At 55.3% G+C, this 25033-nt stretch overlaps 1 pseudogene; it reads left to right on the top strand.

Moving 5' to 3' along the window:
* Window positions 1-456: 456 nt before the first annotated feature.
* LOC130853393 (40S ribosomal protein S2-like) lies at window positions 457-2308 on the top strand (annotated as a pseudogene).
* The last annotated feature ends 22725 nt before the right edge of the window (window positions 2309-25033 follow it).

Here is a 25033-nt window from a genome sequence, read left to right as displayed (position 1 = left end):
GTGGGGGCTGCAGAGGTGCACTGAGAGGGGCCCGGCTGCAGGGATGGAGCAGAGCCGGGGTCCACTCTCCTCACCCGGGGCAGCTAAGCTTGCAGGGGTGACGGACCACAGGCCTGGTGTCCCAGGCAGAGTCTGAGGAGAGAAGGCGTGCGTGTGTGCAGGTGTGCAGGCAGGTGCGTGTGTGGGTGTACATGGTGCCCACGTGCATGTCCACGTGCCCATGCGTGTACGCGGGCACCTGTGTGGGACGACGCATCCCGCTTGCACACCTCGTCAGTGCTCCTGCCGCAGCCTGGGGCGTCTCGTGGAGCCAGCATGCGAGTCCGGATGTGGCCAGGGCGGGGGCTCCAGCCTGGGGTCTGCAGCCCTGCACGGAGCGTGGTCCAGCTCCGCTGCCTTGGGGAGCCCCGAGGATGCTCGCACACGACTCTTAGCTGCAGAGTGTTGCTGGAGCACATGTTAGTGCAGCGCCTGCTCCGGAGGGACCTTCTCCATGCCAGGACCCGTGGACGCTGCAGGCCGCGGTGGAGACCAAGCCCTGAGCTGTCTGACCTGGGCCAGGTCATCACCCAGCCGGCCCGTCCACCCCACTGGAGGCTGAGGGAGGCCTACGGGGCATCTGGGGGTGATGACGCTTTCTCCTCCGGGCACAGAGAAGGAGGGTGAGCAGAGAGAATCTTTTATTAGGAAATAAAAACTGGGAGCGGATTGCTTTTAGTGTTTAGGCTGAGGCCCTTGATATAAAGCAGGGAAAGGGATAACAGTGCGCCCGGCTCCCCCACAAACCCTGACGACGGGGAGCTACCTCTCAGTGTTGTGTTACCCAGCGGAGCGGACGCGGGAGAGGCATCACCTGTGCAGGTACCAGGTGCGCGCTCCATCCTTGTAGCCCTGTGCCGGGGGCGTCCTTCTCCCTCGGCACCAAAGTCAACACGGTGACCACGGCAAGCTGCTGGTGGACAAGCTGCTGGGGACGTGTTTCGCTGCCCGTGCAGGAATGTGGATGATTGATTTCAAATATAGCTCAAAATAGAAAATGTAAAGAGAACCACATTTTTGGCCAGTAGAAGTTTGTTCTTTTCTTGCTAGAAACAGCCCTTGGATCTCTCCGAGAACTGTGGGGATGGAAATTCCACCTGGGGTTGCAGGGCACACCTGGGTGCACTATGACAGCATCTCTCCCACAGAGGTGCTTGCCACGGTCAAGTTTCCATAAAAGCCTCATGGCGCTCAGAGGTCCGAGTTGCAGGACTCTGAGAACGTATTTCAGTGTCATCACGTTGCAGTAGATGGTGCATCACCAGTTTACGTAGAAACAAGACACACTGGGTGCCCTTTCCCAGTCAGGGACACGGCCCACACGCGCTTCTCATAAACATCAACATGAAAGCCTAATTTTGCTTCTTCGTAAAAACACCAAACGGTGGATGACACCAGTGCTGTGGGAGGGCCCGGAGGCCCCGGGGGGCCCTGGAATGGGAGGCTGCGGCGGCTGCCTCGGAGGCTTCAGCAGCGGCATCCGGGGCCAGAGCTGGGGCCTGGCTGAGAGCTCGCGGAGGCAAGGCTGAGGACAGGAGTGGCTCCCCACCACTGAGCGGGGCCGCCTGGTCAAAGACAAGAAGATCAAGTCCCTGGAGGAGATCTGTTTCTTCTCTCTGCCCTTCAGGGAATCTGAGATCATTGACTTTTTCCTGGGGGCACCCCTCAAGGACGAGGTTTTGAAGATGATGCCTGTCTGTGCAAAGGCAGACCTGCACTGGCCAGCAGACCAGGCTCAAGGCGCTCGTTGCCATTGGGCATTACAAGGGACATGTCGGTTTGGGTGTCAAGTGCTCTAAGCAGATAGCCACTGCCCTCTGTGGGGCCATCGTTCTGGCCAAGCTCCCCCTCGTGCCCGTGCGGCAAGGCTCTTGGGGGAACGAGCTCGGCAAGCCCCATAGTGTCCCCTCCCAGGTGACCGGCCCTGGTGGCTCTGGGCTGGTGTGCCTCGTCCCTGCCCTAGGGACCCTGGCCTTGTCGCAGCCCTTGTGCCCAGGAAGCTACTGATGAAGGCCAGAACTGAGGGCTGCTACGTCCCTGCCAGGGCTGCACCACCACCCTGGGCAGCTTCGCCAAGACCACCCTTGATGCCATTTCCAAGACCCGCAGGTGTCTTACTCCTGACCTCTGGGAAGAGAGGGTGCTCACCAAGTCTCTGTATCGGGAATTCACTGATCATCTTGTAAAAGCCCACACCAGAGGTTCCGTGCAGAGAACCCAGGCTTCAGCTGTAGCCACCACATGGTTTTATATGAGAAAAATAAAGTGAAGGAAGCCAGTTAAAAGAAAGAAAAATAAAAATAGAAGGCTAACCTGTCCTAAAACACCCTTTAACTTGTACTTGCTATTTTCTGTGAGGCAGCACTGCCCCAGGACTGGGTTGCCGGTGGGGCCCTGGCTCCTGTGGTCTGGGTGACCCTGGACTGTGGCCCAGGTGGTCCCGCAGGCCCGCCCTCCTCCTGACGGCTGCTTGCAGAGCTCTGGAGGCTTCGTCCTTGCCGCTTGCTCTGTGAAGTGCACCGCTCTGCAGTTTGGATGTCACTTAGAAGTGAGACTTCAGAGCTTTCTAACAGTCACACGCAGCCTCAGAAGGGTTTAGCAGTCCCTGGAAGGTAGAGATCCGTGACACTTTGCTCTAATCGCGTCTTAGTTGCGCTGTGCCCAGAGGGATGTCAGGTTTCAAGGTGTTTGCGTGTCGGGGTGGCTGGCCGTTCTGAGCAGCCGATTGCCGTGTGGACGCTCTCCCTGTGGCTCCCGGCCCTGTCCAGCAGGCGTCTGTCTCTAGTGGCCTCCAGGAATGTCTGTGCTTCCTGGGCTCTCGCCCTCCTTTAAGGCTGGGGGTGGGGGAGGAAGGGGCATGTTGGGGGCTCTGGAGGGGGGTGGATGACAAAGGGGACAGGGAAGGGGAGAGGAGGAAACTGTCTCCTAAACGGGATCCTCCGCTGCTTGGGGAGCTGAGAGAACCCAGGGCCTCCTGGGATGGTAGTAGGACCCCAAGGAGCGGGGATGGGGGGAGGTGGGGGCAGCTGGACCCCGGATGTGAGGCTCTCCTGGTGCAGGGCGGGCAGCCCCTAGCGGGGCTCTGACCCTGGGGCTCCCTCCCCCGACGTCTGGGCGTCATGCCACAGGGAGGCCCCAGGGACGGAGGAGCCGTCCTGCCTCTGCACCAACGTTCCCATGATTCAAAGCAATGACAAGCAGTGCTGTTTCTAGAATGTGGGAGACTCCCCCCCCATTCCCTCCAGCTACGGCAGAACAAAAGGAACAAACTTCTGATAGACATGACAATATGGATCAAAAACATGCAGAGTGAAAGATGCTTCATATGAGGGAGTACACGCTGTATAACTCCATTTGCAGGAAATTGTGAAGTGGGGAGAATTAACCTGCTTACCCGTGACGTGCTACTCTCCACGTGCATCCCCAAGGGAGACCACATACAGGATGAAGATGAGAGAGGCTGAGTTTAGCATTAGCTGGGCTTCGACCCTGAACCCCCATCTCCAGCTGTGCTCTGCACAGCTGAGTCCTTACCTGTGCCGCTCTGGTCATCACTGCCGGCCTCCTGCCTCCTCGGTTTGCTCAGCTGTAAATGGGGCTGGCAGGAAGGGGTGCGGTGGAGGCCCCCATGCGAGGGCGGGGGGTGCTGAGACGGGGCAGGGTGGCAGCGTGCCCGGCACCGAGCCGGGGATGTGGGCAGAGAGGTGTAGGCTGGCGCAGGGAGGAGTACGGGGGGCGGGCAGGGCCTCCTAGGCAGAGCAAATACTATCAAAGCCATGACGGGGGCTCTGGGGTCCAGGGTGGAGGGGCCGGGGGACGGGACCCAGGGCCCTGAGAGCAGCTGCCCAAGGGTTTTGTCGGTTGGGGTAAGAGCTGCTGTTCACCGAGAGAGAGCAGCCTGCAGGGGTCCCACCTGGAGGAGCAGGTGCCAGCCTGCAGGTGAGGTGGCTGAGGGTCCCTGGGCGGGCAGGTGCTGGCCGGGCAGAGCACAGGTCACTCGCTCCCTGGTGGCTGCCGCGTGTGCGGAGACTTGGGGGTCCGGCTCTGCATGCAGGGAGACCTGGGCAGCCCACGCGGAGGGGCCCCTCCAGATTGTTTGGGGGTTGAGCTGAGAGTGCAGGGAGTCTGAGCAGGTGGCCTGCTGGGTGGGATGCTCTCGGCCGCAGAGGGCCATGTCCCCGAGGGGGTGGTGATTCTTCGCCTGGAACGTGAGGGCAGCCGCACTCCCCCCTCTGAGGTGCTTGCAGCATCCCGCGAAGGCGGTGGCCCTTCCGGACTCAGCCCTGGGAGGGGGGCCCGCCTTCCAGGTCAGACTCACCACCCAGTGGCCTGAGCTGGCCTGAGGGAAGGGGAGCGTCTGTGCGTGGGGCCACAGAGGACAGGGTCTTGGATTTGACAGGGTGTGTAGGGGAAACTGATGCCAGGGAGGAGAGCGGCCTGTCCAGGGCTGTCCGGGGAGCTGGGCAGGACCGGACACCCTGCCCTGTGCGGCAGGATGGCGTGGGGGTTGGGGGACGGGGATTGTGGACTCCAGCGTGTCCACGTGGATGGATGGAGTGAGCACAGGGAGCAGCGAGGCTCTTCTTATGACACTGCGGTCTCCTTGAGGCCGAGAGCTTTGTCTGCACATGCCATGAGCGGGAAAGGCAGCCTGGCTCCCGGGCTGGTGCAGGGGAGTCGTCCCCGCCCACCCCGAACCCTCAGCCGTGCTCACGAACGGTGTGCGGAGGATCGGGGTGGCATCTGTGTGGGGCCGGGGTCTGAGTGACCCGTGCCGTTCAGGCTCAGTTTTTGTGTGCAGATAGTCTTACTCAAGGGTTTCACACTCAGTGCACCACAGGGGACTTGGGGCTCTGGTTTGTGGGGCTTTTAAAATGTGGAGGCCCCAGGAGTAAACCGTCCTCCCCGCGTCCCGCCTCCGGCTGCTCCCCTCATAGCCCGTGGCGTGCCTGCCTGTGATGGGCGCAGTGCCCTTCTGTCTGGGTGGGTGTCCTGCAGCCTCCCGCAGCCGGGCAGCTCATCCCCAGAGGAGGTGCCGGGCCTTGGCGACGGGCGGGGGGCCAGCCGGTGAGAGCCAGCGCCAGCACCCCCGCGCCCATCAGCAGAGCCAGCCGGGGCCCAGAGCCACGCGGCCCCCCTTGAGAGGATAACGGGAGATGAGCACCATCTTTCAGAGTTAACGTCTCCCTCCAGGCTCCCTGACTCCATCAGGAGCCGTCGAAAGCTCCATTTGCTTTTATTAGTGTGAAAGCTGCTCTCAGGGCCCCGTGTGGCGCAGCCCCAGGGGACAGGGCAGCTCGCCACGCAGCAGGAGGAAATCCAGCCGAAGGTCACGGCCGCCCTGGCCTGTGGCCCCGCCCGCATACCGGCCTGTCCCATCGGACCCTCCTGGCCTTGAGGCAGGCTCGGAGGCTGAGGACTGCTTTCTGGTTTTAAAAACCCATGTGTCTCCACGCAGTGGAATATTATCTAGTGTTAAAAGGAAGGAAGTTGTGACCCGGCTACCACGTGGCTGAACCTGGAGGACATGATGCTGAGGGAGCTGAGCCAGACACGGAAGGACGAGAACCAGACGAGTCCGTTTCTGCGAAGTACCTAGCATGGTCACATTCATGGAGACGGGACGTAGATGGTTGGTGCTGGGGCCTGGGGGAGGGGAGTGGGGAGTTTGTGTTTAACGGGGCAGAGAGTCAGGCTCGCAGGATGGGAACGCTATCGAGATGGATAGTGGTTTTGTTACCAAGTCCAGGCATGTACGGCTGGCCGCACGACAGGCCAGTCAATCAAGAGACCGGCTGTCCGGGTGGGAACAGGGACTGTGCTCAGAAGCCAGCAGACCGAGAAGATGGTGGACTTGTGTCCCCGAGAACCGTCTTCCCTGAGTTAGGATGCAGGCTTCTTCGGGACTCAAGGGGGTGAGCGGAAAGCCTGGTTCTGGTCAGACTCTGGAGGGGGTGGGTTAATCTCTTCCGTCCAGCAGCCCTCACAGGTGGGCCTGGTCAGGATGTTTCCTGTGAGTTAAGGGTATTTCAGCTCCGTGCTCATGACCTGGGAGGCAGGGTTCCTTCCCAGAGGTGGCCCATGATGTACAACGTAAGCCTATCGGCAGCACCCCTTTAATGATGAACTTGTAATAGGATCCAAAGCTCCCCGCCTATTACAGTGATGGTGATACAGCCCTGTGAGCGTACTTTATACGGTGTGCATTCAGAAATGGTAAGTTTTATGGTCTGTGTATTTTACCACAATTAAAAAATAAGGGGGGAATTCTCTGTTGGTGCCGTGGTTAGGACTCAGCACTTTCACTGCCAAGGCCTGGTTTCCGTCCCTGGTCAGGGAACTAAGAACCCACATGTTGCAAGGCACAGCCAAAAAAAAAAAAGAAAAAACAAAAAAGGGAAATAATGAATCCTCTTTGGCATTGACCCTTGAGCCCCCAGTTAACCTGGAAATGCATCAGCATGTGTGATAAGCCAGCACTGGACCCCAGGTCAAGCCGCAGTGTGCGGGCGTGAAGAGCTGCTACTGCCAACGTCTGGGTGGGCTGACATCCCTCGACCGTAGCCTCTGGCCTCCCTCTGTGATGGGGAGAAGTCCAGGGGGAGGACGGGCACGCGGGAACGGCCTGAGCGGTGAGTGTGCTTGCATCAGGTGAGCGTTTGTTCTCGGTCCCTAAATACCAGGGTGAGGCCATGGTCACTAGGGTGACGCCCGTCCCAGCGGGGCTGCCCGTCCCTCTTCACGCCTGCAGAATGATTGGTGGGGCGCTCTGGCCGTCCTCCAAAGCGCCTCCTCGTGCAGGTGACGTTAGCAGGCCGTCCTAATAGACGACGCCAGGATGTGCCCCAGCTCCTCTTGGGGTGCGAAGATTTATGCCCCCAGCTGCTGCAGTCAGGTCAGCCCTCTCTGGGAATCGCCCTCTGCCAGCCTGAGGTCATGGCAAGAGGGACTCAGGTCTCCCTGACAAGGGGCTGCTGGCCCAGGGTGACCTCGGGACCCTCCTAGCTGGGCTGGAGAGTTTACAGAGCCATCTCCCGGGTGTCAGCGGAGACCTGATGCCCTTACGTGAGCTGGCTCTGTCCGCCTGAAGGGCAGTTGGAGTCCCGGGGAGGCCCATGGCTGGGGGACCAAGCTTGTCCCTTCATAGCTGGGGACACCCTTTCCAGGGTGGGGGCAGAAGATGGTAGAGGCACCAGGGTCCACCTTGGGGGGCTTGGACATGAGCCCACAGGCAGTGGCCCAGGAACGTACTGGGTCAGCCAGGATGAATGACCACCTGCCAGTGAGGGAGGGAGATGGTGGCCCTGAGGAGGCGCGGGGGCCCTGAGGAGGTGGGAGAACTGAGGAGGTGGGGGTGCCCTGAGGAGGTGGGGGGGCCCTGAGGAGGTGGGGGGGATCTGAGGAGGTGAGGCGGGGGCTGAGGAGGCGGGGGCCACATTGAGGAAATGACAAGGTTTAGCTTGACCTCTGCCTGCTCTCAAATCTTTCAAAAAAATTGAAATACTTAAGTCATGTAACAGGCACACAACATAAATTCTACCTTCTTGACCGTTCCGTGGTGGTCAGTGTGCTTACACTGGGCACCCTTTGCCCCCAGATCTTCAAGGTCCCAAGGTCCTTCAAGAGCCCCCAGCCTCGCTGTTAGAGATTAACTGTCCCCCTTTGCTGGCGGCTTTGGCCCAGCCCCGATGGTTGCAGAGAAAGCACCTGGCCTCCTCCCAGCTTCTCCAAGTCTCCACGATTAACCTCTTGGCAGTCGAGACTGAGCATGGTGATTTGTTCCGAGGTCTTAATCGGTTTTTAATACATGAAGGAATCTTACTGTGACCCTCCCCTGAGGAAGCGCTCAGCGTTTTCGAGGGCTTCCTGAAAGTCAACATAATTCCCACTGCTTGTTTTTAATGCTCTTGTTATAGGAATCGCACAAGGAATAGTCAGCATTGGATGCAGTTTTTCTCCTTTAAGCTCCGAGGTTGTGCCAGCCCTGGAGAGCCCTGCCCGCCCGCCGCCCCCCCCTCCCCCTGCCCTCCCCCCACTTCCTCTCCTCTTCCCCTCCTTCTGCTCCCTCTCTCCTCCCTTCCCTGTCTGGTGGCTCAGAGGCTTGCAGATGTCAGGCTAGCACACAGCTCTCCACGTGCCGCCCTGTGTCTCACGCCCGGTGCTCTGAGCAGCAGAGGTCATTCAGTGCCCGCTGTGGTCCAGGCGTTGGTTGGTGGGTGCTCACCATGAGGCCCAGGGGCAGACCTGTGCTTGCATAGCAGCTCTCCACCGCCGTGACTGGCTTGGGCCTGCCCAGCGGTCTCAGAGTTGGCGTCTGGTAAAGGATGTCTATCCAGCCTCAGGGGCCGGAAGCCCAGCATCCTTAGTCCGGCCTGGGGTGCAGGTGGTTTTCTGGACCGTTGCCTCATTCGTGGAAGCAGGGTCCTCCGTGCCTCTGGCCACAGTGGGTGATGGCCAGGGCAGGAGGTGTCCTCACAGTCATGGGTGCAGCCTGTTGACAGGTCTGGGCCCCTGGCCGCGTTCCGTGTGCCTGCAGGCCCCTGACTGGGCATGCACGGGTCCTGTCCCAGCCCGCCGTCGGATGAAGATGCTCTTGTCTTTCTGACCTTGGTGGCCAACACTACGAAAACCCTTATATTAAAAATTCCTTGAATACTGTTATTTCATGTCAAAAATGCTGGCTGGGAGACTTAACCAGAGTCTTGAAGGTCACAAAAGTTTTATGAAGCCAATTTGGAAAGGCTCTTGTGATGAACACAAACTTATGGACATTTTTCTGTTTCCTGTGGGTTTTCACTATTCAACAGGTGATGAGATTTATCTCATACTTTTGTTCTCATTTTCCTGCAAAGATAATTACGTGTGATACACTCTGGCATGCTGAGTTCCCCTTTCTGTGTTCCTTGACTTTGAAAATGTGAAGGTGTTATAAATTGTGCAATAAAAAGCTGATTCTGTATTGAAAGAAACAAAAAGACTCTATTTCTAATTGCGTGTGTTAATCTCGTGCATGTCTTCATTAGGGGCTTTAGCATATTGGAAAGATACATCAAAGCTGGCAATTAAGGAAGCATCCTCATCCAACACGGGTTCACACGATCTTCCGTGTCGACAGCCAAGGGTAGGTAGGACACGGCTCGAGTCTGCACCCGGCACACGGCGTCTTCCGCACTCTCGGCTGAGATGTGTCCGCTTCTCGGGATGCATAGGCTTGGTAGGGGCTTGGAGCCAGGCACTTTACATGCTCTCACCCTTCCCGCAAAACCGAGTCCTGACCCTGACTCTGTTCTGCAGACGGGGAACGGGTTCAGAGAGGCAAGAGAGGCATAGGCAGAGGGCGGGGGTCTGAGCCCAAACCCCACCTGTGTCCCTTCAATCACAGGCCTCCCTGAGCCCGAGGGGCATGTGGGCCCCAGGAACAATCAGGAGGCCAGGGGTGTTTGAGCATTTGTTTGTCCTACTTTCCCCGTTGGGGGCTCACGGGTCCACGGCTGCCTCTGGTCCCCGAGCGGGTCAGGGGAGGACCTTGGCGGCGCACCAGGCCTCCTTCCGGCAGGTCCCCTCCAGCACCATGGACAGAGTGGGGGGGGGCCGGGGAGAGGGAGCTGGAAGGGAGGACAAGGCCTTTAAAGCCTCTGCCTGCCTAGTCGAGCTGCTGAAGGTAGACATGTGGTTTCAAGAGCTGAGAGTGAGGAATTAGGAGAATTTTAAAGGAAAAACACTTAAGTAACAGTTTATTGGTCTAGTTGAGGAAAGAATGATGGGAATTTATTTTCCAGAGGAGCCGGGTATTTAATCAGATGCTGATAAACAGGCCTGCTCGAGTCTGATGCAGAATTTTGAGGGGCTTTATTTTCCTCTTGCCGCTGCCATGGTGAGTGGCTTAGCGCATTTTGTCTTTCCCATTATTTTCATTCTGTTAATTAACTCAGCCAACCAGATGCGGCATTTATAAAAGGCGTCCTGAATATCCTGTGCGGGAGCCACGCTCACCTGAGAAGGCGCGTTGCTCTGCGCGGGGTGTGTGGAATTTTCTGGTGGCGAGGAGGTCGTGGCGGCCCACATGCCTGCCCTCGCCTGGCGGGGTCCCGAGCCCGGCAGGCGTAGCCGGGGTTTCCAGGCAGGGACGCCCTCCTCTTGTGTCAGGGTGGGCAGAGCAGTTAGGACAGATGTTTCCCAACACGTGGAAGCTTCTAGGGGGAACGTCCCTGGGCCCAAGAAGTTCTGGTGTAACAGCACGGATGGGGGCCGTGCTCGGCCCTCCCCTCGTGCGTCCGGGGCGGCTTCGGGGGAGGGGGCTTCAGGTCCTGGTTTGTCACTAAATGTCAGCGATTCTTCCAGGGGTACTGGCACCTGACACCCCAATCCAGGCAACAGAGGTGTAGCTGCACTAAATACATAAGCACCTAGGCTGCATGTTCAAATGCTTCTGTGCGGCAGCACCGTCCACAGACTCCTCTTGCATTTAATTCTCATTTGATCCTCAGAACAAGCCTGTGAGGTATTGTTCTCGTTGGAAAGATCAGAAAACTGACACTTAAAGAATTTAGAATCTTGATCCAAGACACATACATAATAAACCGAAAATTCGGGAACCACAGAAATTCTGAATGCTGGGCTTAACATAAAATGTGTATCAGTGAATACGTGGAATGCATTTTAGAACATTCTAGAATGTGAGTTTATTGAGTGTTTTCTACTGTCAGACACTGTGGCGGCTTCAGGAGCAAAGGTGAATGAGGCCGGTCCTCCCGGCCCTCGGGCCCCTGTAGGATGAGGGTAGACGTGTGCCAGCTGGGGCACTGGGGACGCCCGTGCCGGGGGCTGGGGCCAGCTGCGCTGGACACTCGACAGCTCCTTGTACCGAGAAGTCGTCAGCTCAAGTTCAGGCTGCAGAAGCTCTGGGCGGGGCAGGCGTTGGGTGAGTGAGCTCTGGGTTGGACCTGGGTGGGCATTCTGGCCCAGTACTGTTCTTGCTGTGTGCCCTGCACAACTTACTTGACCTCCCTGTGCTTCTGCCTTCCCATCTGTTGCAGGAGGTGGTGACAGCGGCTGCTTTGAGGCTCAGTAAGTGCTGGCACGTGGCCTCTTAGCAGATGTCAGTTTGGGCTGTTAGAACCCTTATTCTTCTGCACATGGTTTTGGAGAATATGTTTCCCTTTTCTTCATAAATTACAAAAGTAATACATACTTATAAGTTCCAACAATGTATAAGTGTTTAATTATAAAGCACAGGGCAAACCTGCTTCATGCTTTGCCTGAACCTTCTGCAGGAGAAACCATGGTCAGCTGTTGGCAGGTAGCTTCCTGGATCTTTTTCCTAGGCATTTACACATATGGGTCCATCATTGCATTTCCATCATTGAAATCCCCCAGTGCTCATCGTACTGCGTACATAGCAGCGTATCCTGGCCATGCATGTGTCATTCAACATACAACGTTGACATTTACAAATTTTGTCTTGCCCATGGCATAAGTGACCTCAGTTTTTAAATCACTCCCTTACTTAATGGACATTTAGGTATCTGGCCTGCATCCTCCCCATCCCCACTTTTCAATTAGGAAGAATGTTGCATCAGATGTCTCTATACATTCATCTTTCGTTTGGAGGACGATTGGGATTCAATGAAAGAAGCACAACATGTTCAGTGTCTGCCCAGTGGTCTGAGAGTCTGCCCGGGCGAGTCGGTGTGCCATCTCTGAGATGTTGCAATGGGGCAGGCTGGCCATCTGTTAGGGACGTGCTAGAGGGATTGCTGGGCTGTGGGTGCGTAATTATTTGCTCTTGAAAGAATTTTGGCAGTGAAATTAGGAGTCTAAATAGACTTGTCAATGGCAAAACAAAACGGTGAGAATTAAGAACACTATATTAAGAGAATTAAACATTAATTGACAAATGGGAGTGTATCCAGGGAAAGACTTCCAGGCTGGCAGAAGATTTCAAAACGGTGTTTTAGACAGCAGGGATGTTCAGCGTGAAAAAGCATGGAACCACCATCAGGCACCACCATCAGACCCACCATCAGGGACCACCATCAGGCACAACCATCAGGAATCACCACCTGGGACCACCATCAGGGGCCTCCATCAAGCACCACCATCAGGGACCACCATCAGGGATCACCATCAGGGACCATCTGGCACCACCAATGGGGACCACCGTCAGGGACCATCTGACACAAACATCAGGGACCACCTTCTGGGGCCCCCATCAGGTACCACTGTCAGGGACCATCATCAGAGACCATCATCAGGACCACCACCAGGGACCGCCTTTTGGAAGGACATCACACAGAAGAGGAGTGAAACCTTTTCTGTGTAGCTTCAGCAGGTGGAGGTAAGATTAATGAATATGACTTAGAGGAGGCTGATTTAGACTCAAGATGCAGAAGGACCTTTGAACATGCAGATTTGTCTAATCAGGAACTGAACTGGACTTCCAAGCCAAGATGGGGCAGAGGCTGGTGGTGGATTCAGGCATAATCCTCTGTTCTCTGTTTCTGACTCAAGTGTGTGATAAATCATTAAAAAGTAAACAAAAGAAGCCATGTTCAAAAGGAGGAAGAAAGTGCCTGGGCCCGGGAGAGGAGAGAAGGCCCAGGGTGAGCAGAGATTGGAACCACAGGTTTAATGATGGTGGGGGCCAGATTTAGCAGTGGGACCAAGGCTTTTCAAGCCCCAAATACTTATTGAAAGATCTGCTTTTAACCATACAGCCTGCAGGCCAGGCTGAGGTAGCTGCAAATCAGGTAAGAGGGAAAATGTCCATGGCACAAGTTGCAAACAAAATTATAAATCACAGGATGAAACGCAAGAAACAACAGGAGATAACACACATGGGAGAATGCATACCGAGGGAAATAGAAATAACAACTGTCTGAGAACAACTTTAAAGTGGGAGGGTTCAGAATTCTCAAGGAGACTGGGGAGGGAACAGGATCCTTGAAATGGGAACAGGAGAGTATTGAGCCAGGTCCCGTCCAGTTCCCCGGAAGCAGACTCTTGAGATGAAGACTTTTTTTAAAAAAGCATTTTTATTTATTTAAAGAAATTTATTTATTTGGTTGCAGCAGGGCTTAATTGCAGCAGGCAGGCTCCTTACTTTTGGCATGAGGACTCTGAGTTACAGCATGCATGTGGGATTAATTCCCTGACCAGGGATCAAACCCAGGCCCCCTGCATTGGGAGCATGGAGTCTAATCCACTGTGCCACCAGGGAAGCCCTTGAGATGAGGACTTCTGTGTAGGGTGTTTACCTCGGGGTGGGGAGGCGCTCAGAGCGATGCCTGTAAGGGCAGGAGGGAAGATGGGGCAGAGGGAGGAGCTTGACGCGGATGCAGCCACAACAGAGGCCACAGACAAGCCCACAGGGAGGTCTGGAGCTCCGATGGCTCTCAGAATCGTCCCCAGGGAGGCAGGGGACATCCGTACTCCTGGGCAGGGCAACTGTATTCAGCCAGGCTGGGGGCTCATTTTGGCGCAGTGATGCTGCCTCTTCGTTGTGTGGACACTTTCGTGGCTGCAGGTAGGTGTCTAGGACCCAGGTGTGTCATTTCTTTGTTGATTAATATGATGCTTTTCCTGGTCCAGAAGTGGTGATCAGATTTGTGCTTCCTGCAAATGTTGTTTCTCTTGTGTTATAACCTAATCAAATGGCTCCCAGCTATACAACACTTTGAAGCAGTTATTCTAACGACGAGGAGATTTTTCTAGCTAAAAAGCCGTGCACAATGATGTTCATGTATATTTCATCATGGCTGTTGTTTGAAGTCATTCACAGTTAAAAAAAACCCAGAAATTTGTTGCCGTGAAAAGGCAATAGAGCCTGAAACCGGTGGAATTGTGGAAGACCGTGTGTGTTTCACAGAGAGGATTGCAGGTGGAGGTGCTTGCCGGACTGTTGCTGATGTTGAGCTGGCCTGGTGGTCTCTGGCCGGCAGGAGGCATGGCAGGGGGCAGGGCCAACACGCCGTGTGACCCCTGCCTCTCCTCCCTCCTCCCCTTGCAGGTTCCAGATTCCAGAGGCTCTGTGCACATCTTGTGATTTCGGGTTATCTTACTTGCTTGCTGGTCTGTAATTCGGTGGCTATGATATTCCTGTCCTGTGGATGTGGAAACACTTACTTACAATAAGCAATTCTGAATGTTCAGTGTCAGCACTGAGAAGAGGCTCTAGCATTTTACCCACAGGGGTCTTTTAAAAAAAAATACTTATCTTAATTTTATTTATTTATTTTTATTTTATTTTTGGCTGGATTGGGTCTTCATGGCACTTGGGCTCTTCGCTGTGGTGCGTGGGCTCCTCTCCAGCTGTGGCATGCAGGTTTTCTCCTCTCTAGCTGTGGTGCACGGACTCCAGGATGCATGGGCTCTGTAGTTGTGGCACACGGGCTTCGTAGCCCTGCGGCATGTGGGATCTTGGTTCCCCTACCAGGGATCAAACCTGTGTCCCCTGCATTGTAGGATGGATTCTTTACCACGGGACCACCAGGGAAGTCCTGACCCACAGCGGTCTTGTTACTAAACCAAACCTGGGTCCTCTCGCCCTCCTGCAGTAAAGCCAATATACTGACCCCAGATCGTGAGGAAAGAAAGTACAGCGTTTATTGCAGGTCCAAGCAAGGAGTCCCGGCAGCTAGTGCTCAAAAGACCTGAACTCCCTGAAGGCTTTCAGGAAAAGGTTTTTAAAGACAGGGTGAGGGAGGGTGGTGTGGGGTGTGTGGTCAGCTCGTGGACATTCTTCTGATTGGTGGGTGGTGAGGTCATCGGGAGTCAACATCACCAATCTTCTTGTTCCGACTGGTCTGGGGTCTGCGTGCTTGTTGGCAGCATACAGTTAACTTCTTCCACCTGGTGGGGCTTCAGTCTCTGCAAAACAGCTCAAAGGACCTTGGCTCAGAATATCATCTATAGCCCTTGAGGAGGAACTAACGGTCCTTGACTTTGTTTAACAGCTAAACTATTAGTATTTTGTCTTGCTTGACTGTTCTCCTTTATTTCTGCATTTTCTCACTTCTCTGATGAAATTTATTCTTTGGAATTCGGGGAAGGCCTAGGAGGCTAACGTTTTTCTACAGACAAGAGGCAGGCGGAGGACATGGGAGGGCACTTCTGTCCTGGGAAGACCCCCCCGCCAGGGTCCTGCTTGGTTACAGTCTGAGTTTTTGGATGCCTCTGCTTTGGCCAGGACTCCTTCCTTTCCCTGACCTGCTCGAGTGTTCCTCCAGGATCCGTAATATTTCCCCCAGTGGCTCAATCGAGACAGGTCTTTATACTCTCTCTCCTTCGGTGTAGTCCTTTTCCTAGGTGTGCTGGTCAGGGCGGGAACATAACAGCCGCCATTTGTTTTCCTGCTGGCCACACTGGATGTTTGTCAACTGTGTGAGTTTCCCGGGGCTGCTGTAACACATGACCGCAGACTGAGCGGCTTAAAACACCAGAAGTTCATTCTCTCACAGTCCGGAGGCTGGAAGTCTGAAATCAAGGTGTTGGCAGGGCTGTGCTCCCTCCAGAGGCTGGGAGTGTGGGGTGGGAGGGCGTCTTTTCTTGCCTCTTCCGAGTCCGGCAGCTGCAGGTGTGCCTTGGTCTGTGGCCAGATCGCTCCTGTCTCTGCCTCTGTCCTCACAAGGCTGTCTTCCGTGAGTCTTTCTTCTTCTGTCTCTTAGAAGGACACTTGTCACTGGGTTAGAGCCCAGCAGGATAATCCACGGTGGTCTCATCTCGAGATCCTTAAGTTAATTACATCTGCAAAGACTCTGTTTCCAAATAAGGTTGAATCCACAGGTGCTGGGGGTTAGGACGTGGACACATTTTTGAGGCCACTGTGTCACCACCACATCACCCAAGAGGCGCATGAAGTGTGGACTCGAGGGCACCCCCTGAGTCTGGGCGCTGTCGGTGGTTTCGTGGTCGAAGGACGAGAACGCGATGGGCTTTCTTAGGCTGGGAGGATCGCTGGGCCGAGCGTGTGACGGCGGGGGCGCCGAGAGGGCTTGCTGCACAGGCCAGGGAAGCCCGTGGAGGTGTTTGAGGGAGACGGGTGGTCAGGACTCGGACGTCCACCACGGCTGTGGTGCTTGGGCGGCTCTGTCCTTTAGTCAGATGCCACGGCCTCAGCCGGGCGAGCTGGGGGGCCTGGGCAGCGGACGGGGGCGGGCCCTGCCTTCCAGAGCGTGGTGCTGCTAGGGCTGGCTCTAACCCTGCCCCCGCTTGGGCTTAGCTGGATGTTGGGGGTGAGGGGGTGCTGTCCACAGAGGTATTTGTGTGGATAATTCCCTCCCTTTACTTCCAGCCTGTAGCCTCGAGTCGCCACGCTGGAGGGGCTCTTCTGTGGTTTCTGGGGGGCTGATGAACCAACGTGGGGGTCTGGTGGCACGAGGATGGGGTGAGGGCTGTGGATGGTGAGAACGAGGTCCATGTTCTTGCTGTGTCAGGGTCCCTGGAGACCCAGGGTGAGACGGTAGGAGGGTGTGCTCCTCCCCGGACCCTCCCAGGTGCCCCTGTTGGGGGCCACTCTGTCTGCCCCCCACCCTCCCTGCGAGCCGGCTCTCCAGCCCCAGGCGGGGGGGCCTCATTCCCTCTCACCCGGTGCCTCCTGCCACCCTAGGGTGGCATCTGGTTGGGGGGGGTGGGCTCATTCCCCCTCCCTCTGTACTGAGGCCCCTCCCCTGCCCTCACCCGTGCTGTTGCTTCTGCAAGGGCTGTGTTAGGATGTCCCCGGGTCCTGGGCCCCCTTCCTCCATAAAAACATACTAAAATTATATTTTGTGACTATGTTGGCATAAAGGTGAATAGAATGCAAAAGTTGGGAATCTTGCTTATTGGAAGAAATGAGATGTTCCCGTGGGCCCTGGCCTGAGCCTGCCGTGGCCGAGGTCGGGTGGGCAGTTTCTGCTCCTGCCGTGACTCTCACAGCCCTGCTCGGCTCTCCTTCAGGGACGGGACGCGCTCACATTCACTGTCCCTGCCCCCCCCACACCCCCGCGTGGACGGGACCCAGCAAAAACTGCACATTTTTTTTTAGATTGAAGTGTAGTTGATCTATGATATTGCATTGGTTTCAGGTGTACAACAAAGTGATTCAGTTATATATATATTTCAAATTATTTTCCATTATAGGTTATTACAAGGTACTGAATATAATTCTCTGCTGTACAGTGAATCCTTGTTGCTGTGCCCTTATGTGTAGTAGTTTGTATCTGTTAATCCCATACTCCTCATTTATCCCTCCTCCTCCCCTTCCCCCTTTGGTAACCGTGAGTTTGTTTTCTATGTCTGTGAGTCTGTTTCTGTTTTGTATATAGATTTGTTTCATTTTTTAGATTCCACATATAAGTGATACCATATAAGATTTGTCTTTCTCAGTCTGACTTACTTCACTCAGTCTGACAATCTCTAGGTCCATCCATGTTGCTGCAAATGGCATCATTTCATTCTTTTTTGTGGCCGAGTAATATTCCATTGTATGTATGCACCACACCTTCTTTATCCATTCGTCTGTCGATGGACATTAAGGTTGCATCTGTATCTTGGCTCTTGTGAATAGTGCTGCTATGACCATAAGGGTGCATGTATCTTCAAATTAGAGTTTTCTCTGGATATGTGCCCAGGAGTGGAATGGCGGGATCATTTGGTAACTCTATTTTTAGTTTTTTGAGGAACATTCATACTCTTCTCCAGAGTGGCTGTACCAATTTGCATTCCCACCAACAGTGTATGAGGGGTCCCTTTCTCCACACCCTCTTTAGCATTTACTATTTGTAGACTTTTTAATGATGGTCATTCAGACTGATGTGAGGTGACACCTCATTGTCGTTTTGACTTGCATTTCTCTGATGATTAGTGATGTTGAGCATCTTTTCATGTGCCTGTTGGCCATCTGTATGTCTTCTTTGGAGAAATGTCTGTGTAGGTCTTCAGCCCACTGTTTTCTATTGGGTTTTTGTTCATTTGTTTGTTTGATATTGAGTTGTATGAGCTGTTGTATATTTTGGATATTACCCCTCTGTCAGTCACATTGTTTGCAAATATTCTCTCCCATTCTGTAGGTTGTCTTTTTGTCTTATTGACGGTTTCCTTTGCTGTGCAAAAGCTTTTAAGTTTGATTAGGTCCCATTTGTTTGTTTTTGCTTTTATTTCTTTTGCCTTGGGAGACTGATCTAAGAACACACTGCACTTTTGAATAAACAAATGTCAGAATGACTCCTGACCCTGGTGGTTCAAGCGCCCACTGGGGTTTCGCCGTGCTCGTAAGTCTAATGATTTTTATTAGTCTGGGATTTTACATTGCCCATTACCGTAGCAGTTGGGAACTTAATTGGCAAAATTAAGGACACATAGTTAAGAATGTAGAGTAAGTATTCACTGACGGATTAATATAGGCCAGTCCTGCTGGGCGTCTGGCACGGTCACAGCTCTCCTGCCTGAAGATTTATCCCAGCGTTGGAGGAAGCTGCAGGGGAGCTGCGTTCCTGGACTGGACTTTCTTTGGTGCTGAGAGGTGATGACTCTCGGGAAAGGGTGGTCAGGGTGAGTGGAATTTGGGTCCGTGAAAGCAGGAAAGAGGGGAGGGCACTACACGTAGTCTAGAGCCGCTCTCTGTCACTGGGCACAGGTACGACAGCCTAGGCTTGGAAAAACGAAACCGACCACCACTGACATCCTGGTGAGGATGTAAGGGAGGGGTGATGGCCAAGGGAAACCGACGGGGCCTCCCGCCGCGCTAGGGGCTGTGTGTCGGCAGGGGCAGAGCCAGGTGCACGGAGCGGCCTCCCCGGCACACGGACCCTCGTCGGGTTGATGGTTGTCCTGGATGGCAGGCGGGGTTACAGGGTGCTCTCAGGGATCCTTCCCAAGTCCGTGTCCCCTTGAGAATTCTGAATTGACCCCAAGTGGAAGGGATATCACGAGGGTTTGAACAAAATCAGACAACACCACAAGGACCTATTCGCCGTGGTTTTCTTGGTTCACGCTCTGAGCACTCACAGGGCCTCCCACTGGGCAGAGCTCCGGAAGCGCTGTCTCCTGCAGGGTCCTCGTGGGGCCCCAGGATGGGGGCCCAGCCCAGTGTCCAGTCCCTCCAAGAACAGCTGTTTCCCCCAGGGACCTGCAGAGGGAATGCCCTGTTTCACGTTGTAGATCCTTCTGTTTGGAGTTGTGAGGAGAGAAGGAGGTGAACCAGATTGAGTCTGCGGCTGACCGGGTGGCCCACCTGGGCCTGGACGTTCACCTTCAAGGTCATTTTCCTGGGCAGGTCAGGAAGGGTCTGGGAGGCAGTGTGCAGTCATGAGCCCTAACGCCTGATCCAGTCCTGTCCGACTGGAGCCTGACCTCAGGACTGGTGGAGCCTGACGTCTTGGTGTAGGAAGGAGGCCATTCTCAATGGAGAGCTCCGTGATCAGCCTTGCCCTGTGAATCCTGAGCCGATGCCATCGCTGCATTTAGCGTCCTAAGGCCTGGCTGCGCTGAGCCGGCTCTTGGGAGCCGTGCTTTATGAGCCTGTGTTTCAGCACGTTTTCCTTCTAAACCCAGTTTGCCATGTAGTAGATAGGTTCCCAGATAGGCAAGGATCAGAATCACCGGAAGAGCTTAAACATGCACTTCTCTGGGCCCGTCCCCAGAGGCTCTGAGGGGTCTGGGAATCTGACGTGTAGCAGTCCTGTCACCCTTGGTTCCCCCCGTACCTATATCTAAAAAATTGGGGCAAAAAAAAAAAAAATCAGGGCAGTTTTTTGGCCAGCTGAATTGAGAAAAGAAGAAAGGAAAAGAGAAGCAGTGGAGACACCAGGAGCCTCCCTCTTTGAGCAATGACATTATTCAACTTAGGGCTCACCGGAGCACTTATTGAAAATGCAGGTTCCAGGGCCCCACCCTGGAACTACTGAACTGGCCCGGAGTAGGGTGGGGCCTAGAATGTGCATCTTTGACACTCGCCCAGGGATGATGGCGCTCACATCGGGCCACAGTAGCTGTGAAGGGCCCGTGTGGGGCAGGCCCTAAGTGTTTTCCCTAAGCGTACGTACAGGTCTAGCTGCCGGGGCCCTTTCAGTGTGGGCAGGATGGGGCGAAGAGCCCCAGGTGGAGCCTGCCTCCCCCACCTCCTGGGTCCTGCCAGGCTCCTGGGCGTCCACCCTGTGGCCCACGAGATGCGCACCCCTCTGCGGGGGCTGGGAACGGACAGTGGTGACGTGGCCTTCATTAATAACGCAGTCCAGGGGTCAGCGGCAAGACCGTCAATGAAAACAGCATCCTGCTAACTTCTGACACAAAATCAATGCCGTGAACATCAGCAGGAGCAGCCTGGGCAGGGGGCTTGGATGTGCCCCCGGGGGCCGGGCCACGTGGCCTGCCTGCTCATCAGAGCTCTGTGCAGACCAGCTCCGGCTCCTGTGTGGGCCCAGAGGGGCTGTGCCCTGCGTGTCCTCTCCGGCTCGGCCCGGGCCGGGTCGGGGGGTGTCTCTGCAGACCTCGAGGCACCTCCCCGGGAGCTTGGTTCCCTGGTCTGGGGCAGCGTGTCTGCACTGAACATCAGCTCCATGTTTGCAGCAAAGGCCAACCAGCTTTTGGGCAGACAACCTTGGAATCCCTGAAGGTCCCGAGCTGTCCCGTCCCGTCCGAGTTGCCTCCGTTTCGTGCCCTTGTTTCATGTGCATTTGTTTAGCAAATTTAATTGAGTCCAAGTGCTACACATACCTGCCGTGCCGTGATATGAGAAGCACGCAGGCAGCCTACATGTTCTCTGTTATGACGAGTTCACGGGAGTTATGGTCGGGCCATATAATGGCATGTTGTACCGTCATTAAAAGACAGCATTAAAAAGCAGAGTTAATCATACGAGGATGCTGTAATAGGGCACATTTAAAAGGCACTAAAGCAGTAGATGAAGGACATCTTGTTTTGGTTGAAGACGAGGAGTAGGAGCAATGTACCTGAGTGTGTGTCTGTGCACACGGGTGGGTGGCTCTCGGGATGTGTGTGTGTGTGTGTGTGTGTGTGTGTGTGTGTGTTGCAGGGGAGGAAAAATTCTCCTCTACCCTCTCTGAGTCTCTGGCTGGACCTAAGAGTTAAACAGACAGAAGACAGATTAACGGGAGAAAGTGTTCGTGGATTTGTGCACGCACACGAGCCTTCAGGAGAGAGTGAAGATGTGGAGGCGTGACCAGAGGAAGCCCTCACACCTCTCAGCAAAGGCACAGGACGTTTGTGAAGAGTGGCAGGACAGAGGGGTCTGCGCTGGGTGTGGGTCATGATGGTGAGGATGTAGCTAGGAGGGAAGCGTTCGTTTAGCAAGGTTTGTGTGTACAGACCTCTCGGCCCCGGTTCCCCTCTTCGTGGCGTGGGGAGGGCGCCCGGCAGGAGCTTTGTCCCCGCTTTCAGGAAGAGGCGGGGGTCAGTGTCCTTCTTGCCCAGGGCGCAGTGTGGCACAGCGGCGTATTTGGAGGTGACACTTGTGCTGCCCTCCAGTCTGCAAATACGTGTCGTACACCAGAACGTGAGAGGGGTCATTTCTGGGTGGCAGGGTTACTAATAACTTCAATTTCTTTGTGTTTTAAAATTCTATAATAAAAGTGCAGGTTTAAAACATCGTAATACAAACATAACCGCTAGTAGGCGGGTTAACCCGTTCTGTTCCGGAGGGTTGCGCCCCTCGGGGCTGGGGAGCCGCGCTAGGCTCTTCCGCAGGAGGTGTTCGGTGCCGGTGGAGGGCGGGGGCCGGCGGCCCTGCCTGGACGGAGTGTCCCACGCGCCCCCTCCGCGCCCGCAGTGCGGTGGGCCTGGCGGAGGGAAGACGTGGGCTGGACCGCGCTGGGCGCACCTGGCCTTGAGCTGTCTCTGGGCGGCTGTTGCCCTGCGGCAGCCCTGCTCCTGGGGGCGCCTTGGGGTCCTCCCAGGCCCCCATGACTGAGCTCTCCCTTTTACTCCCCCGCCCCCAGCTGAATCTGCTGCTTCTCTCTGGCAGGCCTCCTGTTGTCTCCTCCTCTTCCTCCTCTTCCTCTCCTGTCTCCCCACCTGCCTTTTCTTTTTCTTTCCTTTTAAAAAATTGTGGTAAAATATGTATGACATAAAATTTACCCATTTAATAGTTTTAACTACTTTAAGTGTACCATTCGGTGGCATTAGAGCGTTCATGTTACTGTGCAGCCATCACCACCATCACCTCCAGAACGCTTCTCATCAGACAGACCCTCTGCCCCCATTAAACCCCAAGTCCCCATTCCCCCCTCTCCCCGGCCCTGGCACCCACCACCCACCTTCTGTCTCTATGAACCTGCCTCTTCTGCACACCCCAAATAAGTGGAATCAGACAGTATTTGTCCTTTCACGACTGGCTTATTTCACCAAGCGTCATGTCCTCAAGGTTCGTCCCTGTTGTGGCCGGTGCAGCGTTTCATTGCTTTTTAAGGCTGGGTGATGACATCCCGTTGCGTGGATGGACCCCAGTCTCTTCATCTGCTCACCTGTCGGTGGACGTTTGGGTCGCCTCTGCCTTTTGGCTACTGTGAACCATGCTGTGATGAACATGGGTGCGAACGCTTGTTTGCGTGCCTGCTTTCAGTTCTTCAGGGTGTACACCCAGGAGCAGGATTGCTGGAGCGTGTGGTAATTCTGTGTTTAATTTTTTGAGGGGCTGCCGCACCGTTTTCCGCCGAGGCTGCACCACTTTCCATGCCCCCAGCGGTGCCTGACGATTTTGGGGAGGGAGTACTTGCCTTCACCAGCTCAACTAGTGTGAAACAAGTCTGCCCCAACATGTCAAAATGATTGCACGTTTATATGTTTTGTTTGCTTTGTGGGACTTAAAGCGCAGAGCTCTGCTCAGGCCTGAGCTGGGACGTGGCCCAGGGACAGACAGGATTCAGGTGCTCTTTGACCTCAGGCACCAGAAAGCGAGCAGAAACCTGCAGGGGCCTGTCTGTGCCTCCCCAGGGGGCTGCCGCCCTTCCCAGCTCGGAGGGTCACTTTCACATCAGGATTGGCTCCTTAGATGGGGGGTGGGGGACAGTGCGAAGTGAAAATGTGGGGCCCCTTTTCCAGAAATAGCGAACAGTTTCAAGATTGAGCTCAACCCAGTGGGGCCCCTTCTGGTCTTGGGCCCCAAGTGACCGTGCAGGTCGCAGCTCGTGACCTGCCCTGACGCCGTAGATGGCACGCGGGTAAACCACAGACGCTGCGGGGTGCTTCGTAAAGGATACCCCCGGGCCACTTAGTAGGTCTGACTGTGCTCCCGGCCTCACCAGCTGGTGGGGGGCAGGGGGGGGTGCAGGCACCCCCCCCCCCACCATGCCTGACCCCCATTCATTTGCTCAGGAAGCAGTGACTTAGTCTTCCTCACGCTCTGTGGCCTCCCTGGGGTCAGTCATGTGGCCGCATTTACCTGCTGGGTCCCCGGGAGGCTGGGCTGGTCTGTGGGCCCCGTGCAACCTCGTCTCTTATGTCTGGGGCCTGAGTGGACGTGGCCGGAACGGGGGGATGGCCGGGCCACTGTCTCACTGCGGCCTCTATCCTTACGATGTCCCTGTCCTCAGGGAAGCTGGCACAGGCTGTCCGGGACGTGGTTCTCCCAAAACAGCAAAGGTGGAAGGTCTCTGAGGCTCGCGTTCCAGGGCTTACCATCATGGCCCCTGGTGTTAGCCCAGGTGGGCCCCGAGCCAGCCCGCATGCGAGTGGGGGGGCTGGAGTCTGCCTCCTCACGAGGGGCCGCACGACAGCGCGGCTCTTTAATTTTAAGTCGCCATCAGCATCGAGAGGAAGGAAGTCCATTTTCAGTGCAAAGCAAATACTTCCAGTCCTCCAGCCATTTGCCATCTATCGTTCACCCGAGCAGCAGCATTTCCCTTCCCGTCCAGCTCCCACACGAGCCCCCCAAAGTGTCCTCTCCCCTCCCCTCCTCTCTAATCTTCTGTCTCAGCGCTGCATCGCTGCCCCGTCACAAACAAATCATCTGTGTCTGCTGCTGTGGGCCTGTCTCAGGCACTCTCAAATTCTGCCTTACTGCGGTCAAACTCAAGTTCATGTGCACAGGGAGGCCAAACAAGCCCAAACGGGCATTTGGAGCAGAGAATGGTTTGCTGCAGAGCCCAGCAAGGAGAAGGCGGCAGCCTGTGCTCTAAAGACCCAGCTCCCTGCAGGGTTTCAGGGAAGTGCTTTCAAAGGCCAGGTGAGGGAGAGCGTCTCAGGGTGCGGAGTGTGCGCTCGGCTCAAGCACGGCGCTCTGACTGGTTGGTGGTGAGGTCACAGGGGTTAACGTTGTCAGTCTGGGAGCTCCGTGCCATGGTCATCATGCAGGCAGCTTCTTCCTCCAGTGGCAGTGACAGAATCTGTGAAACAATTCAGGGATGCGTGTCAGACTCTGAAAGAGTCTGGAAGTCTGCTGTCCTCACCGTGAACTTCTGAGCCTGCTCCTTGATGGCTCAGGGAGGCCCGGGAGGCTTCAGCTCCTCTACCGGCAAGAGGCAGGGGACCCGGAGGGGCCTTTGCACTGGGAGGGTCCCACAAGGTTCTGCTTGCTCATCTTACAAAACACGGAAACCGAGGCAGGTAGGAGCATGCTTGGAAGGCGGGGCGTACGGAAGCTGAACCGGCCAAGAGTGTGTGCAGGCGTGTGTGTGCGTGTGTGCGCGTGCCTGTCTGTAAATAGGCGCATGTTACCACTTTTGGCCCCAACTCTCACAGCAAGCTTTCCGTCCTGGACACAACAGTGAGTTCTTCTCCCGCCCCCATGCTCCAAACAGGATGGACCTGTATGTAGCCCAGGGGCCTAGAAGCTTAGGATGTATTTTAAAAAATCACCAGCCACACGGAGCCACTGTAAAGCAGTTCCTTGCCCTGTACCTGGTTGCTGGTTGCCACTGAACTTGAGTGCGATTTAAAAACATCATTGGTGACATTTTCCCTTAAAAAACATAGTTTGCCTCAAGAATTTACAGCCACCATTAGGTTTCTTCCTTACCTTTTGAAGTAACAGGAAAAGGATTTCTTAATTATTATTTACACC

This window comes from Hippopotamus amphibius, chromosome 5 (assembly GCF_030028045.1).
Source record: "Hippopotamus amphibius kiboko isolate mHipAmp2 chromosome 5, mHipAmp2.hap2, whole genome shotgun sequence".
Lineage (NCBI taxonomy): Eukaryota > Metazoa > Chordata > Mammalia > Artiodactyla > Hippopotamidae > Hippopotamus > Hippopotamus amphibius.
Note: the sequence above shows the minus strand (reverse complement) of the source record. Positions and strands in the feature narration are given on the sequence as shown.